The sequence below is a fragment of the Mustela putorius genome, unplaced genomic scaffold, assembly GCF_011764305.1.
Source record: "Mustela putorius furo isolate JIRA1106 unplaced genomic scaffold, ASM1176430v1.1 tig00000151_pilon_pilon_pilon, whole genome shotgun sequence".
Classification (NCBI taxonomy): Eukaryota; Metazoa; Chordata; class Mammalia; order Carnivora; family Mustelidae; genus Mustela; species Mustela putorius.
The window spans coordinates 3,082,325-3,107,012 of NW_025421296.1; the positions used below are offsets into that span (position 1 = coordinate 3,082,325).

The following is a 24,688-nucleotide window of genomic DNA, read 5'->3' on the forward strand; positions in this document are numbered from 1 at the left end:
ATTTACTAACACATAGAACTATATATTACAAATTTGGGGAATGTTGCTAGAAAAAGGAAATTTAAAAAAATTTTGTGGACTAAACTATCCCTAAAATTATTGAATGATCCTAGGTAACTGAGACCTTATAGAAAGATGACAAATTTTAATAATTCTTAAGCAAGAAAAAGACACTTGGTATGTAAGGACTGTAGAACCCTGGACTTTTGAAAAACACGTCTTCTTTTGATTTAGTGTCTATTGCATTCTTGAGACAAATGCATTCAATATTTGCTTCTGACACCTGTCTCATTGAAAAAAGTTTGTATTAAAACAAAAAACAAAACAAAACAAAACAAAACAAAACAAAACAAAATGGGGATACCTGCGTGGCTCAGTTGGTAAAGCAGCTGGTTTCGGCTCAGGTCATGATTCCAGGGTCCTGGGATCGAGCCCCCATTGTGTTCCCTGCTCAGCAGAGAGCCTGCTTCTCTGCCTGCTGCTCTGCTTACTTGTGCTATCTATTTATTTATTTATTTAATCTAAATAAATAAATTAATTAAAAATAAAGTTTGTACTTGTCCTTCATTTAAATGTTTACTATAAATGACACATACTATTTGTACCTTACCCGATAAATAGACTTTTTTTTTTTTTCATAGCCAACTTTACCTCTAAACCTTCACTTCTAAACCGTCACCATCATAGGTTAATCCCTGGCATCAGAGATAAAATAAAAGGTGCTCTGATGATTGGATATGGAGCCAGCTGTGAATTACAGCACTCAGTCTTTGGACAACATCTTCTTACCTGATAACCATGCTTTCCTACAGGACACTGCATGTTCTTCTTCTTCTTCTTTTTTTTAATATATATATTTTTTTATTTGACAGAGAGAGAGAGAGATCGCAAGTAGGCAGAGAGTCAGGCAGAGGGAGAGAGGGAAACAAGCTCCCCGTTGAGCGGAGATCCTAATGCAGAGCAGAAACCCTGAGATATGACCTGAGATGAAGGCAGAGACTTAACCCACTGAGATACCCAGGTGCCCCTGCATGTTCTTTTTTACCCATTCCTTCTGATTTTTTTCTTTTTCTTTTTACCTGCCAGTGTAATTAACATTCAGTGTTATATTGGTTCCAGGTGTACCATATAGTGATCGAGAAATTCTATATATTCCTCAGAGCTCATCATGATGTGGACTCTTAATCCCCTTCACCTCCTTCACCCATCCTTCTGCCAACCTCCCTTTGGGTAACCATTAGTTGGTTCTCTATAGTTAAGAGTCTGGTTTTTGTTCCTCTCCTTTTTCCTTTGTTCATCTGTTTTATTTAGGTTCCACATGTGAATGAAATCATATTTGTCTTTCTCTGACTTATTTCACCTAGCATTTTACCCTTTAGATCCAGTTATGTTGTTGAAAATGGCAAGATTTCATTCTTTTTCATGGCTGAATAATAGTCCATTGTATATACATACCACATCTTCTTTATCCATTCATCTATCAATGGATATTTAGGTTGTTTCCAAAATTTTCGCTATTATAAATAATGCTATAATAAGCATTTATTGCATATATCCCTTTGAATTAATGTTTTTATATTCTTTGTGTAAATATCCAGTAATAGAATTGCTGGATCATATGGTAGTTCTATTTTTAACTTTTTGAAGAGCTTCCGTATGGTTTTCCATAGTGACTGTACTAGTTTTCATTCCCACCAACAGAGCACAAGTATTTGTTTTTCTGCATGTCCTTACCAAAACTTGTTGTTTCTTGTGTTGTTGATTTAAGCTCTTCTGACAGGTGTGAGGCGATATCTCATTGTGGTTTTGATTTGTATTTCCCTGACTATGAGTAATGTTGAACATCTTTTTATGTGTTTGTTGATCATTTGGTTATCTTCTTTGGAGATATGTCTATTCATGTCTTCTGTCCATTTAAAAAATTTGGAGGGGTTGAGTTGTATTAGTTATATATGTATATATTATATATAAAATATATAACATTTTATATATAGTGTGTGTATATATATATTTAATATATAATATATATATTGTGTGTATACATATATATACACATATATACACATATATATACACATACACACATATATATCTATGCCTATGTATATATATTTTTTTTGACAGGGTGCATTTGCTTATGTTGCATAGTCAAATACATTAAACCCCATTTTAAAAATGTGAGGCATATAAAAGTCTCTGTACAAATTCTGTACTAGTTTTAAATTCTTATTGACTAATAAAAGTGGCTTTCCATTATAGAACTGGAACTATCTAGAAATGCACATGATGAATTTTTTGCATCCAGGATATCGGAAATATTATGATATCTTATGTCATGGCACAATTGAACAATCTGAAATCAAATGTTCGTATGTGAATAACGATCATAACTATTTTTACATTTGCAAAAACCTTAATCAGTTTATCCACATAGATACAGTTGGTTCCCCAAATATTAATTATATAAAATCCTAAGGAAGAACAGTACCCAACTGCATATGCATTCCATTTCTGTAAAGAGAGATTTGGCCTTTTTAGTGTTCCTCCCCTAAGTCACATAGCTATTTGCAAAGGCCAATGTTATACAATGCTGAAGACCATGGACAGATACTGTTCATATGATACCTGAATTTAGCCATCCTGATCCCTATCATAATGTCTGCATATATCTATCAAACTCTGCAAGAGGATGCATCCCTGGATGAAGTCATCAAATGCAATCTGCACCCACACTTGTCTGTCAAACTTTCAAATGAAGATGTTGTGAAACTGGTCAGAGAGTCGGTATCCTGAGAGAGAGCTTACTTTAACTTGCTCTTTTCAGTCACTCAGACTTGTTCCTGTCATAGGTGTTGAAGAAGTTCTGCAGTCTGTGATATACTTCCAGGTGCCACTGAACTTGCTGAAGTTCATGCCAGCCTTGCTTTCTCAGTCAAATATAGATATGACTGACCCGGCAGTCACTGGATTCAATGGAGTCCATGTGCTATCGGACAGTGCTTGCTGAAGCTTGTTGTCTGATATCTCTTGGCTCCTGTCTTTATCAGCCCTCTGGAAAATGCTCCATGAAAGCTCTGTTATGGCAGTATCCCACCTCTGGCAGGGCCGGGAGGGAAGATGATAGATCTAGGTGGCCGTGGACCCAGGCAAGGTGGGGCTGAGGTGCAGAGGAGAATCTTTATATATTTTATTTTATTTTATTTATTTTTTAAAAATTTATTATTTATTTATTTATTTATTTATTTTTAATAGACATATAATGTATTTTTATCCCCAGGGGTACAGGTCTGTGAATCGCCAGGTTTACACACTTCACAGCACTCACCATAGCACATACCCTCCCCAATGTCCATAACCCCATCCACCTCTCCCAACCCTCTTCCCCCCAGCAACCCTCAGTTTGTTTTGTGAGATTAAGAGTCACTTATGGTTAGTCTCCCTCCCAATCCCATCTTGTTTCATTTATTCTTCTCCTACCCCCTTCACCCCGCCATGTTGCATCTCCACTTCCTCATATCAGGGAGATCATATGATAGTTGTCTTTCTCCAATTGACTTATTTCGCTAAGCATGATACCCTCTAGTTCCATCCACGTTGTCGCAAATGGCAAGATTTCATTTTTTGATGGCTGCATAGTATTCCATTGTGTATATATACCACATCTTCTTTATCCATTCATCTGTTGATGTATATATTTTAAATACTAACCCTATATTGGATGTGTCATATGCAAATACCTTCTCCCATTCAGTAGGTTGTTATTTTGTTTTGCTGATTGTTTCTTTGCTGTACAGAAGCTTTTTATTTTGATGTAGTTCCAATAATTTATTTTTGCTTTTGTTTCTCTTGCCTCAGGAGACATATCTAGAAAAATGTTTCCACTGCCAATGTCAGAGAAATTACTATCTGTGTCCTCTTCTGAGATACTCTATGGTTTCAGTCTCACATTTAAGTCCTTAATCCATTTTGAGTTTATTTTTGTGTAGGACATAAGAAAGTGGTCTAGTTTCATTCTTTTGTGTGTAGCTGTCCAGTTTTCCCAACACCATTTGTTGAAGAGACTGTCTTTTATCTTTTGCACATTCTTTCTTCCTTTGTTGAATATTGACCATATAATTATGGGTTTATTTCTGGGCTCTCTATTCTGTTCCATTGACCTATGTGTGTATTTTGTGCCACTACCATACTGTTTTGATGACTACAGCTTTGAAGTATATCTTGAAATCTGGGATTGTGGTAACTCCAGTTTTGTTTTTTCGAGAGTGCTTTGGCTCTTTGGGGTTTTTGAGGTTTTATACAAATCTTAGGATTATTTTTTCTAGTTCTATGAAAACTGTTGTTGGTATTTTGATAAAGATTGCATTATGTCTGTAGATTTCTTTAGGTATTATGGACATTTTAACAATATTTATTCTCCCAATCCATGAGCATGGAATATCTTTCCATATGTTTGTGTCATGTTCAATTTCTTTTATTAATGTTTTACAGTTTTCAAAGTATAGATCTTTCATCTCCTAGGTTAAGTCTATTCCTTGGTATTTTTAGTGCAGTTATAACTGGGATTACTTTCTTAATTTCTCTTTCTGCTACTTCATTATCAGTGTATAGGAATGCAGTAGATTTGGGGTGGTGAGATGGCTCAGTCAATAAACGTCTGACTCTTGGTTTTGGCTCAGGTCATGATCTTGGGATCCTGAGGTTGAACCTCGTGTCTGGCTCCATGCTTAGTGTGAGTCTGCTCTAAGGGATTCTTTCCACCTCCCTCTTTCTCCCCCTTTGCTCCTTCTCTTTCTTTCTTTCTTTCTTCTCTTTCTTAACTATATGAAATCTTAAAAACAATGCAGCGGATTTCTGTATATTGATTTGGTATCCTGCAACATTACTGAATTTATTTAACAGTTCTCCAATTTTTTGGTGGAGTCTTTGGGGTTTTCTATACATAGTATCATGTCATCTGCAAATAGTGAATGGTTTTACTTCTTCCTTACCAATTAGGATAACTTTTATTTCGTTTTTTTTTTTTTTTTTTTTTTTATGATTGCTGTGGGTAGATCTTCTAACACTATGTTGAGCAACAGGGGTGAGAGTGGACATCCTTTTCTTGTTACTTAGCTTCCTTATTCTTGACCTATTCCTTCTACTTTTTCTTTTTTAAAAGCTTTTCTCTGCAACATGTGCTCTCCTTAATATCCACCACCAGGCACATATTGCATGGAGCACTGGGTGTGGTGCATAAACAATGAAATTGGAACACTGAAAAAATAAAATTAAATTAAAAAAACAAAAGCTTTTCTCATATTGCCATGTTCTCAGTTAATTCCTTCTTTCTTACTGGTGATGTTCTTATTCATAGCTAATAACAGATCTCACCAATTTTTATCAACTTTTATTTTATTAATCTTTTATTTGCTTATTGTTTCTATTGGCACTCCCTATAATTTTTATGATTATGATTATTACTAAGGTAGTTGGTTAAATTGACCATGTACTGGTTATTAACGTTAAAAATTATTTGGAGAATTAGTATGAAGCATATGATTATGATGGCTCCCTCCACTGAGAGTGTTACTGGTGGAACTGTGTCCACCAGAATTTCACATGCTGAAATCCCAACCCCCAGTTCCTCAGAATATTAACTTATTTGAAAATAGGGCTATTGCAGATGTAATTTGTTAAGATGAGGTTATACTGGAATAGGATGGTCCCCTAAAACAATGTGACTGATGTCCTGATGAAAAGGGGAAATTTGGACACAGATAATGCACACAGGGAGAATCTCATGAAATGGCTGGAGTTATGTTATCACAGGCAAGGAACTCTCAGAAGCTAGGAGAGAGGTCTTTGCTAGAACTATCAGAGAGAGCAAGACCCTGTCAACACCTTGATATCAGGAGTCTAGCTTCTCAAACTGTGAGATAGTAAGTTTCTATCATTGATCTAGTTTCTGGTTCTTTGTTGTGGCAGAGTCAGGAAACTGATACAGAAGGAGTGCTTTGCTTGTGCTTTGGGTAGGGATAAAGAAACCCATGTCTTTGGTTGGTGGGTATACCTTGTGCTTAGGAGCCAATCCTCTTTTGGTCACTTAGAATCTCTCTTGTCCTCCTAAGCAACCTAGTAAATGGAGACAGTTCCTGACTCAGCAGTCAAAAATAATAAATAGAGTTTGAAGGCAAAAGAACACATCTATGGAAAGACCCTTCAACTCTAGATTTAGTACTGATTTTTTTTTTGATCCATATACTGTCACATTCTACTATCTGTGTTTACTATCTCAGAATATTAGTATGTGGCTCTACCCTGCACTACTCAGTCTGAGTTAAAATATGCTTTCACGAGGATGCCTGGATACATTTATAGTTTAATGAGCCAAATAGCTCAGTTTTCTAAAGATAGGTCAACTGAAAGAAGAGTTCAATACATTTTTTCCAGCCAATTAAATATTTTTGAAAATAGCTCTTTAGTTAGGCAGTTAAACCTAAATTTTTAGAGAGATAGTGGGAAGGCTTAAAAGCAGACTAATAAAGGAAATAAACTATTAATTATAATTAAAGACTTTATTGATTGAAACTTGACTATATTGCTAACTAACTTAATTTAATTCTAGATTTTATCCTTGCTTGAGCAGAAAGTTTTTCAAATTGTTTTGAATTTCCCTAGTCATCAGGCTAATTTCTGGATGGCTTCTTTCTTTCTTTCTTTCTTTCTTTCTTTCTTTCTTTCTCTCTTTCTTTATTTTTGTAAGACTTTATTTATTTTTCAGAGAGAGAGAGCACAAGCAAGGGGAATGGCAGGCAGAGGGAGAAGTATAATCCCAACTGAGCAAAGAGCCAGACGTGGGACTCGATCCTAGGACCCTAAGATCACAACCAAACAGAAGGCAGATGCCTACCCGACTTTGCCACCCAGGCATCCCTAGACTGCTTTTTGCCATGTGGCATGCATCATCCATATTCAATTATAAATGTTTATTTGTATAATTCTTAATATAAGATCTTGAAGCAAAAGCAGAAATAATAATGATAGTTCATATCTATAGAATGCCTTATAGTATACAAGATACTTTATATAATAGAAGCTTTCTTAAACCACTGTCATGTATACAATCTACTAGGTGAAGAAAACTTTTCATTTATTTCTGTACACACTGAAGACCAGGGATTTGTCAGCCCCCTTTCAACAACCTGGTCACCTTTGTGTCCCACAGTGAAGCAATTTTTACCAAGTTCTGTTTTTCCTCAAAACTGTTTAAGTGAGGAGAACTTGTTACTGTAATTGTGTGTATATTAGTACATTAACCAGTAACATAGGAGTGCAAAAAAGAGAATTGTATCTATAACACCTAAATCAATACTTCAGAAGGACCAAAAAAGACAAATCACATCAAAAATCAGTTTGAAATTGGTTGTGGGACAGACATCATAAAAAAAATTGAGAGACAAATTTGGAAGAATTCTTTTTTTTTTTTTTTTTAAGATTTTATTTATTTGACAGAGGACACAAGTAGGCAGAGAGGCAGGCAGAGAGAGAGGAGGGCAATCAGGCTCCCTGTTGAGCAGAGAGCCTGACGTGGGGCTCAATCCAAGGACCTTGGGATCATGACCCGAGGTGAAGGCAGAGGCTTTAACCCACTGAGCCACCCAGGCACCCCAGAAGAATTCTAAACAGGTTGCTTTCCAAATGCTCTAAAGTATTACTTTAACTTTAAAGATACACAGTAGAGGGGTGCCTAGATGTCTCAGTTTGCTGAGCATCTGACTCTTGATTTTGACTCAAGTCATGATCTCAGGGTTATGGGATCGGGCTCCCTGTGTTGGGCTCTGCTCTTCTTGGGCTTCTCTCTGTCCCTCTCCCTCTCTGCTACCCCTCCTCCTGCTCATGTGCTCTCTTTCTCTCTCTCAAATAAATAAATAAATCTTAAAAAAATATAAAGACATACACTAGAAATAGTAGACAATACGCTTTATGAAGGACTGAGGAAGGAAAGAAAACGTCAATCACACAGCCATGTTGTGGTTGGCAGAACAGTGCCCCCATCCCCAACCTCAAAGATATCCCATCCCAATTTTCAGACCCTGTGGTATGTTATGGCTGAAGGGGCCTTACAGATGTGATTAAAGATCTTGAGATAGAGATATTATCCTGGTTTATCCAGTTGGATCCAATATAATCCCAAGTGAAAGAAAGGTAGTAGAGTCTCAGTGAGAGGAGGAGATGTAATGAGAGAAACAGAGGTGATTGCTGGCTTTGAAGATGGGAGGGAACCATGAGCCAAGGAATGTTGGGGAAGTCTAGAAGCTAGAGAAGGCCAGGAACAGATTCTTCCCTGGAACCTCCATGGGAGGCTGCTGTGAAGCTCTGCAGCCCTACAGACCCCTTGAGCCCAGTGAGATCCATTTTGGATTCTGACCTCCAGAATTATAGGATAATAATTTTGTATCATTTTAAGCTAATGTGCATTCACTTTTTTTTTTTGGAGTTTGTTTATTTACATATGGAGAATAAGAATACATTCATGCTTAAAATTAAAATTATTGTGATTATTATGGTATGTATGTATCATTTTTTTAAACCAATTTCCAATTTACCTAACTTTTAATTAATTGACCAGCCACAGGCTCCAATATGTTTGGAAGAGAGGACCATTATTCTATGTAGACTCTCCTTTTATCTACAGGAGATTTGTGAAGTCCATGTCACAGTTGCATTCAAAGTTCTTGTTTTGTCTCTGTCTCTGGTTTTATGATTGAGGTGGAGAAAGTCAATTTATTTCCTTCTTATTTTCATTTATGAAAACTGGGGGCTTGGACTTTTACACTCTAACAGTGTATGATTTAAAAATTTTCATCAAATAATCTCACTTATCTTCTCTCACCTGCTTAATTTGTAGCTGAAACCCTTGGGTTTATCTGTGCTTTAGCTCTGATTTAACTTGAAATTAAAGTCCGTGTGCTTCACAGCTGCTGGCTGTCCTTAACCAGGGACTGACGATTGAAATGTTTGAAGAACACTGGAGTCAAGAGACCAGGATTTCAGATCTGATTGACACTAACTAGCTGGGTGTCCTTTGACAAATCTTTTAATCTCTCTGGGCCTTAGTTTTCTCATTTATAAATTATGAAGTTGGAGTCAATAATTTTTAAGGTCCTTTTTTGCTTTACAATTCTATGACTCCATAATTTTAATTCCAGGAAAATTCAGCTCTAAGGAATGCTGAATTTCTCTTCAAGGTAGGAAGAAAGATATTGTGGGTTAGAGGATATTCATGCATGTTTCTGTATATTCATTCCTATGAATATCTTTTCCAAGAAGTTGAAAATATCTACATAAGTCCTATCATACACCTAATTTCTCCCCTTATCATACAAACCTTAACCTACACTTAAACACAAATGCTTTTTGTTGGGATGACCTTGTCTCAGCCATGGATGTAGCCCATTCTCCAAGACATAGCCATTTGCAACTCTGTTATGGACATTGACCTGAGTACTAGAAAAGCTCCAGCATCTCACACAGGAGGAATCAGATTTGAAGACTGATCAATTATAAATCACCTCATAAGTGCTATGGTAGGGTAGAACAAAATGCAGAATATGGGTCAGGGAAGGAGTGGTTCACCTTACCTTGTCTGTAGTCGTGACAAAGGCTTTTGAACCTTTTTGAGCAAAGGCTATTAGATCCATGAGATGCATCCTGAACCTTCTAAAAAGCAAGTTTTGGGGTATGGGTGTTACTTCAGGCACAGAAAATGCCCTGTTCCAAATGCAGGGTGTGAAAGGCATGGCATATTTGAAGCAAGGTGAAATTTTCATCATGTCTAAATATAGACCAAGTGTGATGAACGACAGGGCAAGTTCATGGAAGATAAGACAGAAAAAGTGCAAGCCATTTACACCAACCTAGAGGCAACAAGGAATCATAAGTGTCTTCATGGTGAAATGACATGATCAGATGTTATTTTTAAAGGGTTAATTCCAGCATGTATTGGGAATGTGTAGAACGAATGTGGGAGGTTTTGTAGAAGGAAAGGAGAGAGGAAGCTTCAACAGCTAGTGAGAGCTAGTGAACTAGAACAATGGTGTCCAGCAGCCATTTCAGAAAAAGAATCCATTGGCTTTTACAAATGGGTATTCTTTCCCAAAGTACTGCCCTCTACCCCAGCAGGGGCTTGCAAGTCACAGACCACTTCTTGGTTTCTTCTCCAGAGTGTTCATGGAGGATATTTTATAATTCAGAGGTCCTGACCATCAACACAACACAAAAATGTCATATTTGAAAAACACATGTAAACAGAATTTACAAGGATCAATGGATTATAAAGTGGTTTCTTATCCCCTCTCAAGGCTATGAATACATTGTGAAATCTAGGGCAGTTAAATACTGTATTTAAATTCGGATGTGATATTTACATATGTTACTTATTCTTTTTATAAAGATCTGCCCTAGTGAAATTTAATCAGCCTTTGCAAGTTTATATACTGTGTCTGTTGGAAGAATACTTTAAATTAAGTTGTTTTAACCTGACTAAATTATCCAACCAACCTTACCAGCAGAAGGATGTATTAGAACCAGGTTTCACTACAAGTGACAGAAAATTCAAGTAACAATGTCTAAAAAAGACAGAATTTTGTCTCATGGATAAATAAATATGATATGTAGCACAGAGCTGGGAGTATCAGAAACAGGTTCTTTTCTATCTTATTGCTCTGCCATCCTTAGTCCATGATGTCCACTACATGATTCAAGATGGCTGCCAGAGCTCCAAACATCATTTTTCCCTTTGCCAGTAAGAAAGAGGAAAGAATGTAGACAGTTGTACCTATTTAAGGACTTTACAGATTTCATGCATGATACTCCTGCTTATATACAATGAGGCAGAATATATTTACATGGCAGCAAGCTAGCTGAAAAATATAATCATTATCCCAGATAACATTATTTTGACTAATAACTGGAGAGTGCATAACTAAGGAAAATGAGTCTATAAGTAAGGAAGACGAGTCTATAAATAAGGATGAAGTACATATTTGTGTTAAATTCAACTTGCATTGCAAATAATCTGCTCATCCTTACCCCAGAAGAAATGTGTAAAAACCAAAATTGTGTAATGTGAAAGGGAAGCTAGGAGAAAGAAAAATCTCATTGACATCAGCGTTCACATTCTGTAAGTAATGTCTATTTATTGAAGGTGTATATGGGCTAGAAGTTAGTGGTTTATAGGTGGAAGAGACATAATTCTTGCCCTTGTAGAGCACACAAACATATTATATCAGATTTCAGTCCCAGAATGACAACAGGATAACCCCTCCCATTATGAAGAAATGTTGGAGCCTCTAGTCAATAGGAGAACAGTAACATTTCTGTATGGTTCATACCAAGCCATGTCCTCAAGAAAAGAAGACAAACCTTTGAGGAAACTATAGAAAAGCCAAGCCTGGAAGCTAAAACCTGAAAACAGGACTGATGCTAATACAGGGCCATGCCTTCTAGGAAACCTAAATAAAACCTAAATAAAAAAAAAACCTAAATAAAAACCCTCATCATGAATGATGAGGGTTCAGCACTAGATACATAAGGAAGTTACTCAAGGAGCTGAAGGGGAGCCTGCTATTATTTTTTTGAAAAAGAGAAGAGAGGAGGATTAAATAAGAAATGCAGAAATACATCTTGTTTCCTGTATTCTTGAAGAGTCCTGTATAATTGGGCTTCATTTTAATAACCTAAGAGGTTATTTGTTGTCAAGAATCTCCTAGTAAATATTATAGCGTATTGCTAGGAGAGCAAAAGCTCCCCAGCCATATCGGCCTTCATTTAAAAACAAAATTAATTTGACTTTCCCATTCATGATTAAATTTACTGAAAGGGAGGCCTTCCCATTTTGCGATGTAATGGGGGAGTCGATTTTTTTTTTTTTTTTCACAAAGTCAGATTTACATCATCAGTGAAGAAGAAAGGAGATACAATCGCAGATGCTACTCATTTGGCAGTTTTAGCCATTTTTTTTCTGTAGTGAAGTTATTTTTTCCTCCCTCTAGATCAGATTAATCTGTTTTACAAACTTTTATTCACTCTCACCTTCCCCCCTTCACTCCTCCCTTCGCCAATGTCCCTTTACCTGTGGCACTTTACACTGGAGGAGAGCTGCTAATGGTTGACAACAAAAGGACTGCTAATCGCACCAATTAAGAGGTGTGAATGTCACCCGTTACCTACCAGCTTTGTTACTGAATATGCTAATTACTAATTGTACAGGTGCAGACTTTTAAGTTTACAAGGTTAACACAGATGCACAGCTTTGTTTTGGCTGTTTGTTTAAATATTGAAAAATCATGGGTAAAGGGCCGGTCTATGTTGAAGAATGAACAGATGTCATTGCTGTACTTTCTCAGACAGAAAATCTTTAGACTGACTTAAAGCAATAAAAGTGACCTTCCTAAGAACTGATTCTCTGTGGTCAATCTATCAAAGAGCAGGTGTTTTTGGTTCCCTTGGTCTCATGGAAGAGCAGGGGACTTGCCTTCAAGCCGTAGGGCCATGGAACTCCACTGGAAGGTCAGTTGAAAACATTGTACTGGAAACATGTAGAGTTCATTAAGAGGAAATCCTGTACAAGGGCTTTTGGTAAGCCCAAAGTTGCTATATATGAATCTTTCTGAAAGCTTTACTCATTCAATGAGTCAGTGTTATAGATATGTCTTACAGACTTCTTTAAAAAAAGTTTTAACTAATAAAACACCTGGATGAAGAAATCTGTTTCAGAATCACATACCCTCAATGTGATAGGAACCAAGAGATCACACTGACTAGCCTCTAATTAAGAAAAATACCAGACATTCAATTTATGGGGAGGACAACTGAGGTCTAAATGTTACATGACTGCCTAGGTTCATTAAATCAAGACTAACTTCAGTTTGCAAAGTGAGATAGATTTTTGGGAAGACTTAACCTTCAATTGTTCTCTAGCAGAATGAGTAATTCCTGAGGAGCTGGTAATTTTTAGCTTGTCCTCAAGCCTACTGAAATATCTTTGCTCTTTCCATGCATCTGTAAGAGCAACTGTTGTTTTCAGTCATTCAACGGGAAAGTGTGCGGTAAGGGCCTCTTCTATTTTTGTGGTAGACTCCACAACAAATAAAGAACGTCTCTCTGGCTCCTTGGAACCCAAACTGCAAGGTTTTGAGAACTGCTGTGCAATGGCAAAACTAGTTGCTTGATTTGGGACCAGTGCCCAGACCACATTTAAGGGAGTTGACCGAGGTCCTGGGTGACCAATGGTCCCTTTGCTCTTGGTCATGATGTGCCTCTCTAGTTAACTACCTTATCACGTGGGGTACAATAGAGGTAAGAGTAGCAGAATGCCTAGGATATGGGCTGTCCTTCTCTGTGAACACAAAGGATAAATCTAACCTCTTATCCATGATTCAACAAGCAAATACACTCTAAATTTTTAGCACGTGCCTGGTTCATTGTAAATGCTCAAAAATGGTAGTCATTATTCTTAGCATCTGGGGACATATGCATCTTATATTTAATAACCATAAATAACTAGCATTTGCATTGGACTTTAACCTTTTCTTTTCATGGAGCTGGGACTCTTTCCTTCCCTTCATTTTGCATTTAAAATTCATTTTTAGATTCTGGTTGTTTTGCAAAGACATGAAATGTTTAGTATTGAAAACTGTAAAAATATGTCTTATAATAAAAAAAAATCTATAATCCTACCTCTCAGAGAAAACTATTATTAACATTTGGGTATGTAACTTTAAGCACTATATTCTATACATGCATAAACCTTTAAAAATTTAAAGTGGGAATTGATTATGCAAGTTGGTTTAGAAACTACATTTTCATTTGTATTTAAAACAGTTTTCTTTAAAAATATGTATTTATTTTCATTGCAGTCTTTGCTAGCTGAATTATATTCCTTTGGGTAGATTTTCCATAATTTGACAAATTTTCTGTTTTTGCATATATTAGTTGTTTCTAATTTTTCATAACTCTAAGATGCTATAATGAGTAGTATCCTTGTGGCTAAGCAGGATTTGGGAGTTAATATACACATATTAGTATATTTTGTTGCATAACAAATGATCTCAAACTTAGCTTAAAACAACACACTTTCATGATAGCAATTACTGTGGGTCAAGAGTCTGGATGCCACTTAACTGAACCAACATTAAGGCACCAATCAAGGTGTCAAGCACCAATGGGGATTGTGATCTCACTTGAGGCCATACTGGGAGGCATCCATATGCAAACAAACTCTGGTTGTTAGAAGAATCCATCTCCTTGCAGCAGATGGACCCAAAACCCTTATTTGTTATAGGATAGAGGGTGCGGTGCCTTCACCTCCTAGAGGTAGCTGAAAGTTCACTGCCAGGTGGCCTCCTAACAGAGGCTGCTCCAACATGGTAGTTTGCTACTTCAAGCCAACAAGAGAAACATACACTAGCAAGACAAGTGTTAAAATCTTATGTAGCATAATCATGTAATCATGTGTATCTTTTTTCCCCCCCTTTCTGTATTCATTCTATTGGCTGGCATAAGTTACACGTCCCATGATACTGCAGGGGAGAGCATGACATAAGGACATGAACATCCAGAAGCAGAGTCATGGGGGCCATTCTAACACTCTGTCCACAATAATACATGTTTAAAAGTTTTGATGAATATAACCAAACTGCAAATGTATCTATTAGCATAGAATTAGTGTGACCTTTTCCCTATAACATTGACTAATTTGAAAAAATAAATTACCATTTTTATTTAATATATTTGTTTATAATTGAAAATAAGTGTATATTCCCATGTTCCTTGGTTATGTGTACATTTCTCTTTTGAGAATTGCCTTACATGTCACCTGAATAGAGTATTAGCATTTTTTATTGTTATATTTTTTGCCAGGATTTTTCTCCCATATGTCTGTTGGTCCTTGTGGTTTTTATTTTTTTTTGGAGAAAATATTTAGGAATATGACTTATTTTATCTTATTATAGTCTTTACCTTATTGGTAGCCTCATTACCATCACCAAGAGTGTTTTCCTGCACCAGGATCACATAAATATTCCAAAAATATATTTTAAAACAATTTAATAAGGTAATCTCATGACTATTTTTATTTATACTTAAATTATCTGATATTGATTTGTTATATAATAGGAAATAGGTTTATTATTATTATTATTATTATTATTCTTGTTATTTGCCACAAATCATTGGTAAATTTCTAGAAACTCATAAATCCTGAGGGATTAAAGAGATAAAGAGCTTAAAGAATTTTTAGCATCAGGAGGGGCGTCCAGAACAGATACTTATTTAGAAAATGGGAGCTTAAATAACTCCTTGTGGTATCTGTCTTCTATATATACTTTAAGGCCCCTATAGTACGCTGTGAGTTTACTTTTTGTTTGTGAACATTGCAAAGAGATGCTGCAATAAATCCCAGGGTAAACATTGTGAGATCAATGTGGAAAAGTATGGAAGACATCCACTGGTCCTTGCTTTCCTGGTGTGGCAGAATCTGCTAACTCTTCTGCAAAGCAAACTCTCCCCTTCTTCCTCTTAATAATAAAACTTCTTGAGTTGTAACAGAACTCACGAACATCCATTTATAGTTCACATTTCCCAACTTCCTTTGCGGCCACTCATGGCCATATGATGAAGATTAGGCCAATGGGATGCAAGTGAAAGTGATGTGTATAATTTCCTGGTCACATACTTAAAGAGACTTTTTCTTGACTCTTTTCCTTTTCTTGCTGGAACGCGCATGTGCAAGAGATTCAGCTTTGTCCATAAAGACAAAGGCAACCATGCAGGGCTGTGGCTCCCAACGTGTGGTCTCCAAAACGTCAGCATCAATATCTCATAAGAACTTGTTAGAAATGCAGAGTCTTGGATCCCACCCTGACCAATGAATCAGAAACTTTGGAGTGGGCTCAGAAAGCCCTCCAGGTGATTCCGATGCCCTAAAGCAGAGACTGACAAACTATGGCCATGGGCCAAAATCACTGGGGGGCCTGATTTTGTACAGCTGGTGAGCTAAGAATGGTTTCCATGTTTTTAGAGTTGCCACAACAACAACAACAAATAAAAACAAAGAATATTTAATTGACATTCTCTGTGGGCTACAAAGATGAAGATATTCATTATATGGTAAAGAAAAACTTTACCAACCTCTGCATTGACGTTTGAGAACTCTTGCCACAGGGACTGCTAAATCAATGAGATAGAAGGAACTTGGAGTCGAGTAATTTTGTGGAGCACATTTTGTAGCACACTTTGTCAATCTGGCCAGCTCATCTCAGTACCGCTCAGCAAAGGAAAAATAAACTCTGGCATATGTAAGCCATAATTATGTGAGGTCTCATTGCTACAGTGACTGAGCCCATACCCTAACTAATGGAATAGGTTAGAAGAAGCTGCTAGGTAATATGATGATCTCTCTTTCCACACCTCACTGTTAGCCAGTGGCCTGTTATTTGCTTTTAGTGTCTCACATCACATCTTTCCTGGTGGCTTTTTTTTTTTTTTTAAAGATTCAGATGTTGGGTTCACCTAGCCATCTTCCACATAACTTGAGTCCCAAAGGCTTCAGAAAAATTCACCATCAAGTTCAATCTGCCTGGATGATGACACAAATGTATTTCGCTGAAATCATGTCTTCAGAATAATCAGTAACCTCATAATCAGCAATCATGTGCCTACATATCCCTATTCCGGTATATTGGTTTAGAATGCTTGGTGTGTCTGCACTGACCAAACCATCATGCCCCCTTCTCTGGCTGATGTAAACAGACCACCCTTGTTGGAAAAAATACATGGAGTGGCATTAGCTTTTAATAGATAGGATTTAATGGTGATATCTGCAGCTGTTGGCTGTGGGATTTCTTTTTAAAAGGACAGTTATGATTTAGGCCAGACACATAAGACTATTGCAATTAGGAAGGTAACTAAAAAGGCGTAAATGACCTTGTAAGGAGAGGAGTCTGTGTTCCCAGCTGTGCTCCCATTGGTGGCTAAAGCGTCCTGTCTAGATCAGGAGATGGTACCACGGAGCCTCTGCCTCAGGAAGTCTACCAGAGGGGAAGGAAGGGAAAGAACGTGTTGAATTACAAAGTTCAGTGGGCAAATACAGCTCTTCTCTGTCTCTCTGGAAATTTATAAGCTAACCAGCAAGCCAGGTGGTAAAGCCCGATATCCGGCGGGAGCGCTGGGTCCCAAGGTAAGGCGCCACGCACAGAAGCAGAGCTCAGGTTTGGGGCCATCCGTCCGGGCGTGTGTGTGGGCAGAGGAAGACGGTTGGGTTTGCAGGGAGAGGCAATGGCTTCGCAGCACTTCATAAGCGCAGTTGTGACCACAGGCTCGCTCGTGTCATTTTGTGTGCAGTAATGAAGCCTGACGAGAGGTCTCCTGCTTGCCGATAGCCGGCTGTTGTCCTAAAAATGCAAACCATCGCCTCAGGCCATGGAATCGGGAACAGGCAGAGGACAGAGGCTCCGGCTGGGCGCCCCACTGCTAGCTCTCCCTTCAGCACTCCCGACTTGGACAGAGAAAGCTGGTCTTTACCCTTGTACATAAGGACACAGAAGAAAGGGATTTTTTTTTAAGGTGTCCCAGAGGCCGATGGTTTTAATCCTGACTTTTTGCTGAGCAGATATTAAAGATGGGGGAGGGGGATGCCTACGACCAATCCTCGCGTCCCCGTGTGTTTTCTCATGCAAAATAAGCTTTTTGAACTTGAAAGCTGCATTTTCGCCTAGTTCCCCAGTGCGCCCCGCACTCCCCCTCCCGGTCCCCCTTCCACCTTATCCTCTTTGTTTTCTCCATAGAGTGGGCAAGTCAGTTGGAGCCTCCCCCGGCAAGTCTTTTAACGATGGCTCATTAATAATCGATGGGCCTGGCGAGCGCAGGAGTTCACAGCTCCGGGGCGGGCCAGCCGCAGACCCCGCGCCCACGACAGAAACCCCGGCCTGGAGGAAGCCCCTGGGCCTGGGCCGGAGGCCCGCGCGGTGGGGCGCAGCTCTGGGGGCTGCACGGAGCCCCCAGAGCGGCCGAAATCAGGGCCGGGTCCAGAGCTGCTTGCCTGGGCCGGGGTTTAGCCCCTTCTGCAGTGTTTGTTTGTTGTCTCTTTTTGTTTTGAAATGCTGCCTTCCCGCTTCCCCAGCAAGCTGCTGGTCCTAATGCTGCAAACACTTCCTTGACTTGGGGAAAGGCAAGTTTTGAGTCATAACTTGTCCTCCATTGGCTCTGAGGGTCTTTGTAGCCCACCGCTCACATTTCTGAAACCCTCCTCCTTCCTCTTGTCAGTCTCCTTGGAAGCAAACCCCAAAGCTGGAAGGAAAAAAAAAACCCAAAAAACAAGAAACAAAAAAACCCGCATGCTGTTTCCTTGTGTTTTTAGGCATCTATTATTTCGATGGAATTCTTGACAGACAATAAAAGATTAAAAAAAAAAAACTGTCGATTTTTGCTGTCAAGGAAACAAGCTGTTCTCTCCATTTAAAGCTCCCTTGGTAAACCTGGTGGAAACTTTATTAAGAATTGATGAATATAGTCAGTCTCTCACAGAAGTCACCTGGAGTTGTTTCTAGAACTAAAATATGTCACAGCAGAGCTTGAATCCCTGATAGCAAATCCCATCTCCCATGAATGACCTTGGTGTTCAGACAGGCCTGGGGGAAGGGGCTGACCCAGGCTGGGTCTTCCCACTGAGGAGGCCATTGTGATGCACCAGCACCTCACACCTGTGTAGCACTTTCTGGTTGGAGAGGCTACAGATGAACTACAAAAATCGCTCCCCCATAACCCAGCAGTAGGTGCAGATCAGGTGGGGGCACAGGGAAGTTATGGGGAGACGGCCCACCTGCTGCCCTGGGGGGGCGGGGTTCAAGTACCATAGTACTGTAACCCCTTCTCAGTACTTTTGTCTTCCATTGCACCTTTTTCTCCTTCTTCACTATTACTTATCTGTTCATTGCTTTCCTTAAAATTCTGCCTGCCAGGGAAATTGGGCAGGTAGTCCGGGTCCTTCTCCATCTGTGTTTATAACCCTATGGCCTCTACCTCTTCTTGGTGAAGAGCCAGTGTATCCCACGAACCACTCTGATTTCAGTATGACTTTAATCAACTTGAATCGTGACCATGTTGGTAGCTCTCTGTGGTTTGCACAGCCCTTTTATTTATTTATTTATTTATTTATTTATTTATTTTAATGATTTTATTTATTTGACAGAGATCACAAGTAGGCAGAGAGGCAGGCAGAGAGAGAGGGAAGCAGGATCCAATCCCCAGGATTCTGGGACCATGACCTGAGCCAAAAGCAGAGGCTTTAACCCACTGAGCCACCCAGGCGGCCCTGCACAGCACTTTTAAAGTGGTTCTCTTAATAGGCCCTGACAAAGGTAATATCTGGACCCACAAAATGGACCCACAAAATGGTGTGACCACCCCAGTAGCCGGGCCCATATCACAAATCTAAACCCCGGCCAGCCTACACTTAGTGGAAACATTTCACTGTCAGGGAAACCTACCACCCACCAGTCACAATCCTCCAACTCAGCTCTAGCTAGCTTAACTTGCCCTAGAAAATAGGCCTTGCTAGCCCAATAAGGAAATCCCTGGCCTCCTCGTCAGTCAGGCCTGTATCCATGCTGCTGCTTCTAATGCTCAGTGAAACTTGCTCTCGCCCCAAATCCCTCTGCTTGTGAGGCAATGAACTCCTCCAATCTGTGGTGCATTGCCGTCCCCTGAATAAAACGGATCAGGCTTGTTATTAAATCACATGACTTTTGTCATTTGACAACCTTCACAGCAAACCTGTGAAGTAGGGATTTTTCACCTCATTCTCAGGTAAGGCAGCTCAAGCAAGTTCAGACTTTGTTCTTGGCCCTTTGTCCTGCTGCTAGCCCACCCGTACCCAGGCACCTGCTTGGCAGCTAGGATATGTTCAAAGATGCAAAAGCTTATCCTCCATTTCTAGGAAGCCTGTAAACCAGCAGTTAAGCTGTGGTATGTACACAAAAAATCGTAACTCAAGATAGAATTGTATTCCTCTGAAAAGAATCTGAGCAAAGTATTATATCATCTCTGAGTAGGAAGAGTTCTTTTTTTTTTTTTAATACTATTTATTTGAAAGAGAGAGTGAGGGGAGGGAGAAGGGGAAGGGGAGGGAGAAGTAGACTCCCTGCTGAGCAGGAAGCCCAACGTGGGGCTAGATCCCAAGACCCTGGGATCATGACCTGAGCGAAGGAGGACATTTAACCAACTGAGCCACCCAAGTGCCCCGGGAGAGATTCCTTTTAATGGAGGGAACATGTAGAGTGGTTGGTTAAAGTCATGGTCCTTGTGACCACAGGAACTTGAAATGAATCGGCTTCATTATTTGCTGGGTGACATGAGACAGATTGACATGGGACATGGGACAGATTATTTAACCTCTGTAAGTTTTAGATTCCTCATCTGTAAAACTAGGTTAGTTATACTTACTGCATTTCCATGGGGATTAAATGAGGTAATCCATGCAACTCCCTGGGCCAAGCGCAGAGTGAAGACTCGATAAATGGTGGCAATTATTGGAATATTCTCTATGTTTGGGATTTTGACAGCTCAAGATGGGGCAGATGATGACATTTCTTTCTTTTCTTTTCTTTTCTTTTTTTTTTTTCTAAGTGTGATGGAAGGAATTTTAAGAAGGGGTGAGCAGGTTGTATTTACATTTTATATAAATCACTTTCTGACATTTTCTGCTTCATAGTCCTAAAATTGCACTGTGTAGTACAAGTCCCTCAAAAAGAAGGTAATTACCAACATAGTTTACCATTTGACCAGTACTTTACAAAGCATTCCCAGCCCTTCTCTACAACAGTTTAGATAGAGAGTGTTTTCTCCTACTCACAGAGGAGAAAATAGGAGGCCCAAAACAACTTGGTTTTGGTCACATCTAGCCAGACCAGATTCCTTCCTTTTTCTGATTCTTGCTCAAGACTTCTTTCCTTGACACCATTTTGAGTCTGTGTCTCTTACTTTTGCCTGGCACTTAACAGTCTACTATGCATCGCTTTGAGCACATTATACCTTTTAAGTCAATTCACCTGTACTGCATGTCTTTGAAGTAGGGACTTTCATTATCCTACTGATAAAGGAATTGAGGACAGAGAAGGCAAGTAACTTGCCCAAAGTTTCACAGTATATCCTGGACATCTGCTTGGTACTGTTCCCATGAAATTGTACATCTCCTAGTTGTATGCTCTGTGACCTCCAGTTTCTCTTCTGTGATGCTTTCTACCTTATTCCAACAAGAATAAGAACTAGCCTGAGGTGAACACGTCATCACTAAGTGGCTACAATACCAGGCAACTCATCTCAGCCAAGAGATGTGGGCAGTGAGTATCTGAGTTGCTCTGTTGCCCACCTTCCAGGCTCCCTTTCACCAGGACAGATGTGGCTTGGTTGAGAGGCTGTATAAGTAAAGGTACTGGGGCGGCTAGGGTGGGGAGAACATGGTATTCAAAATTAACAGACTGGAATGAAGACCAGTACAGCCACACTTGCTCTTCTGGAACCCTAAGCAGATCATTGACATTTTGAGGGGGGGTCATAATTGTTATGTCTGAAAAAAATCCTGGCAGTAATATAAGCACTTGTTTCTACCTGCCTCACACATTGTTCTCAGGATAAAATAAAGTGGTGCATGAATATGCAATGGGAAATTCTAAAGTGTATATAAATATGAAGAAAACTCTTTTTAATATCAAATAAAATCCTGATTTGTCTCCTTGTCTGAAGTGACTAGTGGAAATTATTTGTTTCTGTAATTGAACCCAGATTAGGTCTCTGGACACCAACTTTCTTTTAACTCATTTTGATTTTTTTATCCATTGAGTTATTCTCATTTCCATCTAAGTAGACTTTTAATGATTACATCACAGTCCTTGTCTTGGGAGAGAATCTGAATCCATGGGTCTCACCAGCTTAACACCTTTGTCCAAAGAACGAGGAGGAGACACTCCCCTGGTTTGTAGTGTTGTTAACTATAGTTAATGCTACTCCTTCATCAGGTTAGGATAGAGAAGGAGGTCACATTTATTTTGTTATTCAAATGATATGTATCCAATTTCCTCTTTCCCTGTGGTGTTCATGAGAAAACTAAGACATCTAGGAACCTGCTCAGTCCAAAGAGCTCCATAAATACATCACTTTACAAAGGACAAAATTCGAACATCTGTTCAAATTGCAGAAGAGCCCCTTTCTCTACTGCTGTTGCTGCCATCATCAGCAAACCCTATAAGTTTAGAAGCTGATATCCTGACTATAGCAGGCTGCTCTGCCAAGACCATCATGGGGTCACTGGTGGTTTCTCCACATGAGGATCAGGGAAGAGGGGAGTAGAGCTTACCCAAGAAGGCCAGAGCCTCCAGGGTTAAAGCCCTATGCAAGCAACAATCTAAGTTCTCAAACCCACAGCCCTGCCCTGGGGATACACTGGCTCCAGAGTAATCATCAGAAGGGAATTGAGTCTTGGCCACTCTGGGCCTAGGGCCAGTCCTCCTCTCCAGCGATCCTGACGCTAGAGTTGGGTCAGCAGTTACGGACTCTCCTTTCCTCCTCAGGGTTCCTTTTGTTTCTCCTGCAGGCAGCCTCTGTTGGACTCACCTTAGTCCAGGAGGTCATCAAACTATAGCCAACAGGGCCACATCCAGCCTGCTACTGTTTTTGTAAATAAAGTTTTATTGGAACACAACCATGCTCATTGGTTTGCATAGCTTCCATGGCTGTTTTCACACAGTAGAGTGGAGGACCTGTGTTGACACCCTGTGGACTATAGAGCCTAGAATATTCACTACCTGGCCCTTTGTGGTAAAAATGTGTTCAGACACCTGTGACCATCCAAAATGCTAGAATGACATTGATTATCAAAGTAAAACGTTCTTGGTCCTGCTTATCATTCTCCTGCAGGGTTCTGGATCAAATAAATGGATGGATGTAAACGAATGTATGTGTGAAGGGTAGTGCCAATCTTCAAAGCAGCTTCATGCCAAGTTCTTGTCAAACTACCTCCCAACTATTCTTTCATACTCTTTCCCCAGAGCAATGATTCCCCCTCCCCCCGCCAAAACAAAGAAGAGGAGCTCTGAGTTGATCTGATAGCTCCACTTCCAGAAATAGAAATAGGTAGCAAGTTTTAAATAGAGCACAGTCTGACTCATCAGTATCCCAAACACACTCCCGAGGATAAGGAAGTGCTATCATAGGGAATAGCCAATGGCTTCTCAAAATAAGTAAGTGCTAGTACTCATAGTACTAGTAGTCATTTCAGGTGACTTTTGGATTGTCAAAAGATAAAGAGACAGGAAATCAATCTTTTTTGAAAGATTTTTGTGAAAAGTAATTTTTATATTGAAAACCATCCATGAGAAAAGCACTCGAGTCATGTTGACCCAACTAATTAAAAATGAGAAGATTCACAATGTAGTTTGGCTTTTCCTCTCTCTCTCTCCAAGAGACTTGTTGTACAACAGCCTGAGCTAAACATGCTGTGTCAATCTTATCTTTTACATTTCCTGGGTGTTTTCTCCTGAGATCATGGCAACAACCTTGTCATTATTTTAAATATTTTTGCCTGTAAATTTTCAGAATACTTGATCTGATTTTAATAAGACCCATGTGTGAAATCCTTTTTTTTTTTCATCTATCATTCTGATTCTTTCTGCTCTTTAGTACAGCACAGCTTGGTAGCACTAGGTACATCTTGTTGAAAGTATGTCCATAAATATGTCCCTTGCAGCATGGAACAGCTTGTTAAATTGGCAGTCCTCAGCAGTTTGCCTAGAAAAGTTTGCCTCACTTGCGATAGTCCAAATGTAGGGCAGAACACAGCGTAACTTTTTATCTAATTTTACCAATTGACATATTCTTCAAATTTTTAACTACCTCGTGTCTTTTCCTTACAGTGCCAACACCTGACTTGAAAGTGGCTAAATGTTCTCACAATTGCCAAATGTGGATAGGGAAATTACCTTTTATTACTGGAGATTAATTTGGGGGAAATTAAAGAAAATAATACTGTGATTTCAAACAGGATGCTGAATCCCCGGTGGGAAATACATCCTGATAGGCTGAGGCCAGAGATTTCTATTCCTGAGGTGGGATCGGTGCTGTTCTTCATTGTGACAAGGGTGGGGCTTGCTGATTTTAATCTTTCAAGTTTTGTGGATACACTGCCATGATATATGATACTTAATGATACCCCATTACTGATACTCGTATATGCTGGTATTTCATTCATATACTCTGATTTTCATCTTCTCTGGTTTGGATCCTGTTAGAACTTGGAGTGACAAATCGAGAAGGAGTTTGACCCCACACTTTTACATCACAAGGATGAGCCTTCAATGCCCAGCTCTTTGCCTTCACTTTTCTGAGAGGAGGCCATGTTCTCTTCCTCCATAGGTCTCTAGACTATGGGCGGGCAGCATCACTTATGTTTTCAGGCCTCAGAACACTGGAAAAACCTCCCTTGTAAGCCCGTAATTACACTATTTAAAATTTGCCAAATCTATTCCTTGGGGGAACCAGCACAACAAGACAAGACAAAACGAAACAGGTATCTGAATATGGCATCGGTGAAGGGACTTGGGGCTTAGGAGAGAGCACAGCACAATGGCTATGTTCAGTGACCCTGTTTTGGTGGCCA

General features: G+C 39.2%; 1 pseudogene; it reads right to left on the reverse strand.

Annotated features, from left to right (window-relative positions):
• Window positions 1–2,531: 2,531 nt before the first annotated feature.
• Window positions 2,532–9,689, reverse strand: LOC101673655 (annotated as a pseudogene).
• Window positions 9,690–24,688: the final 14,999 nt, after the last annotated feature.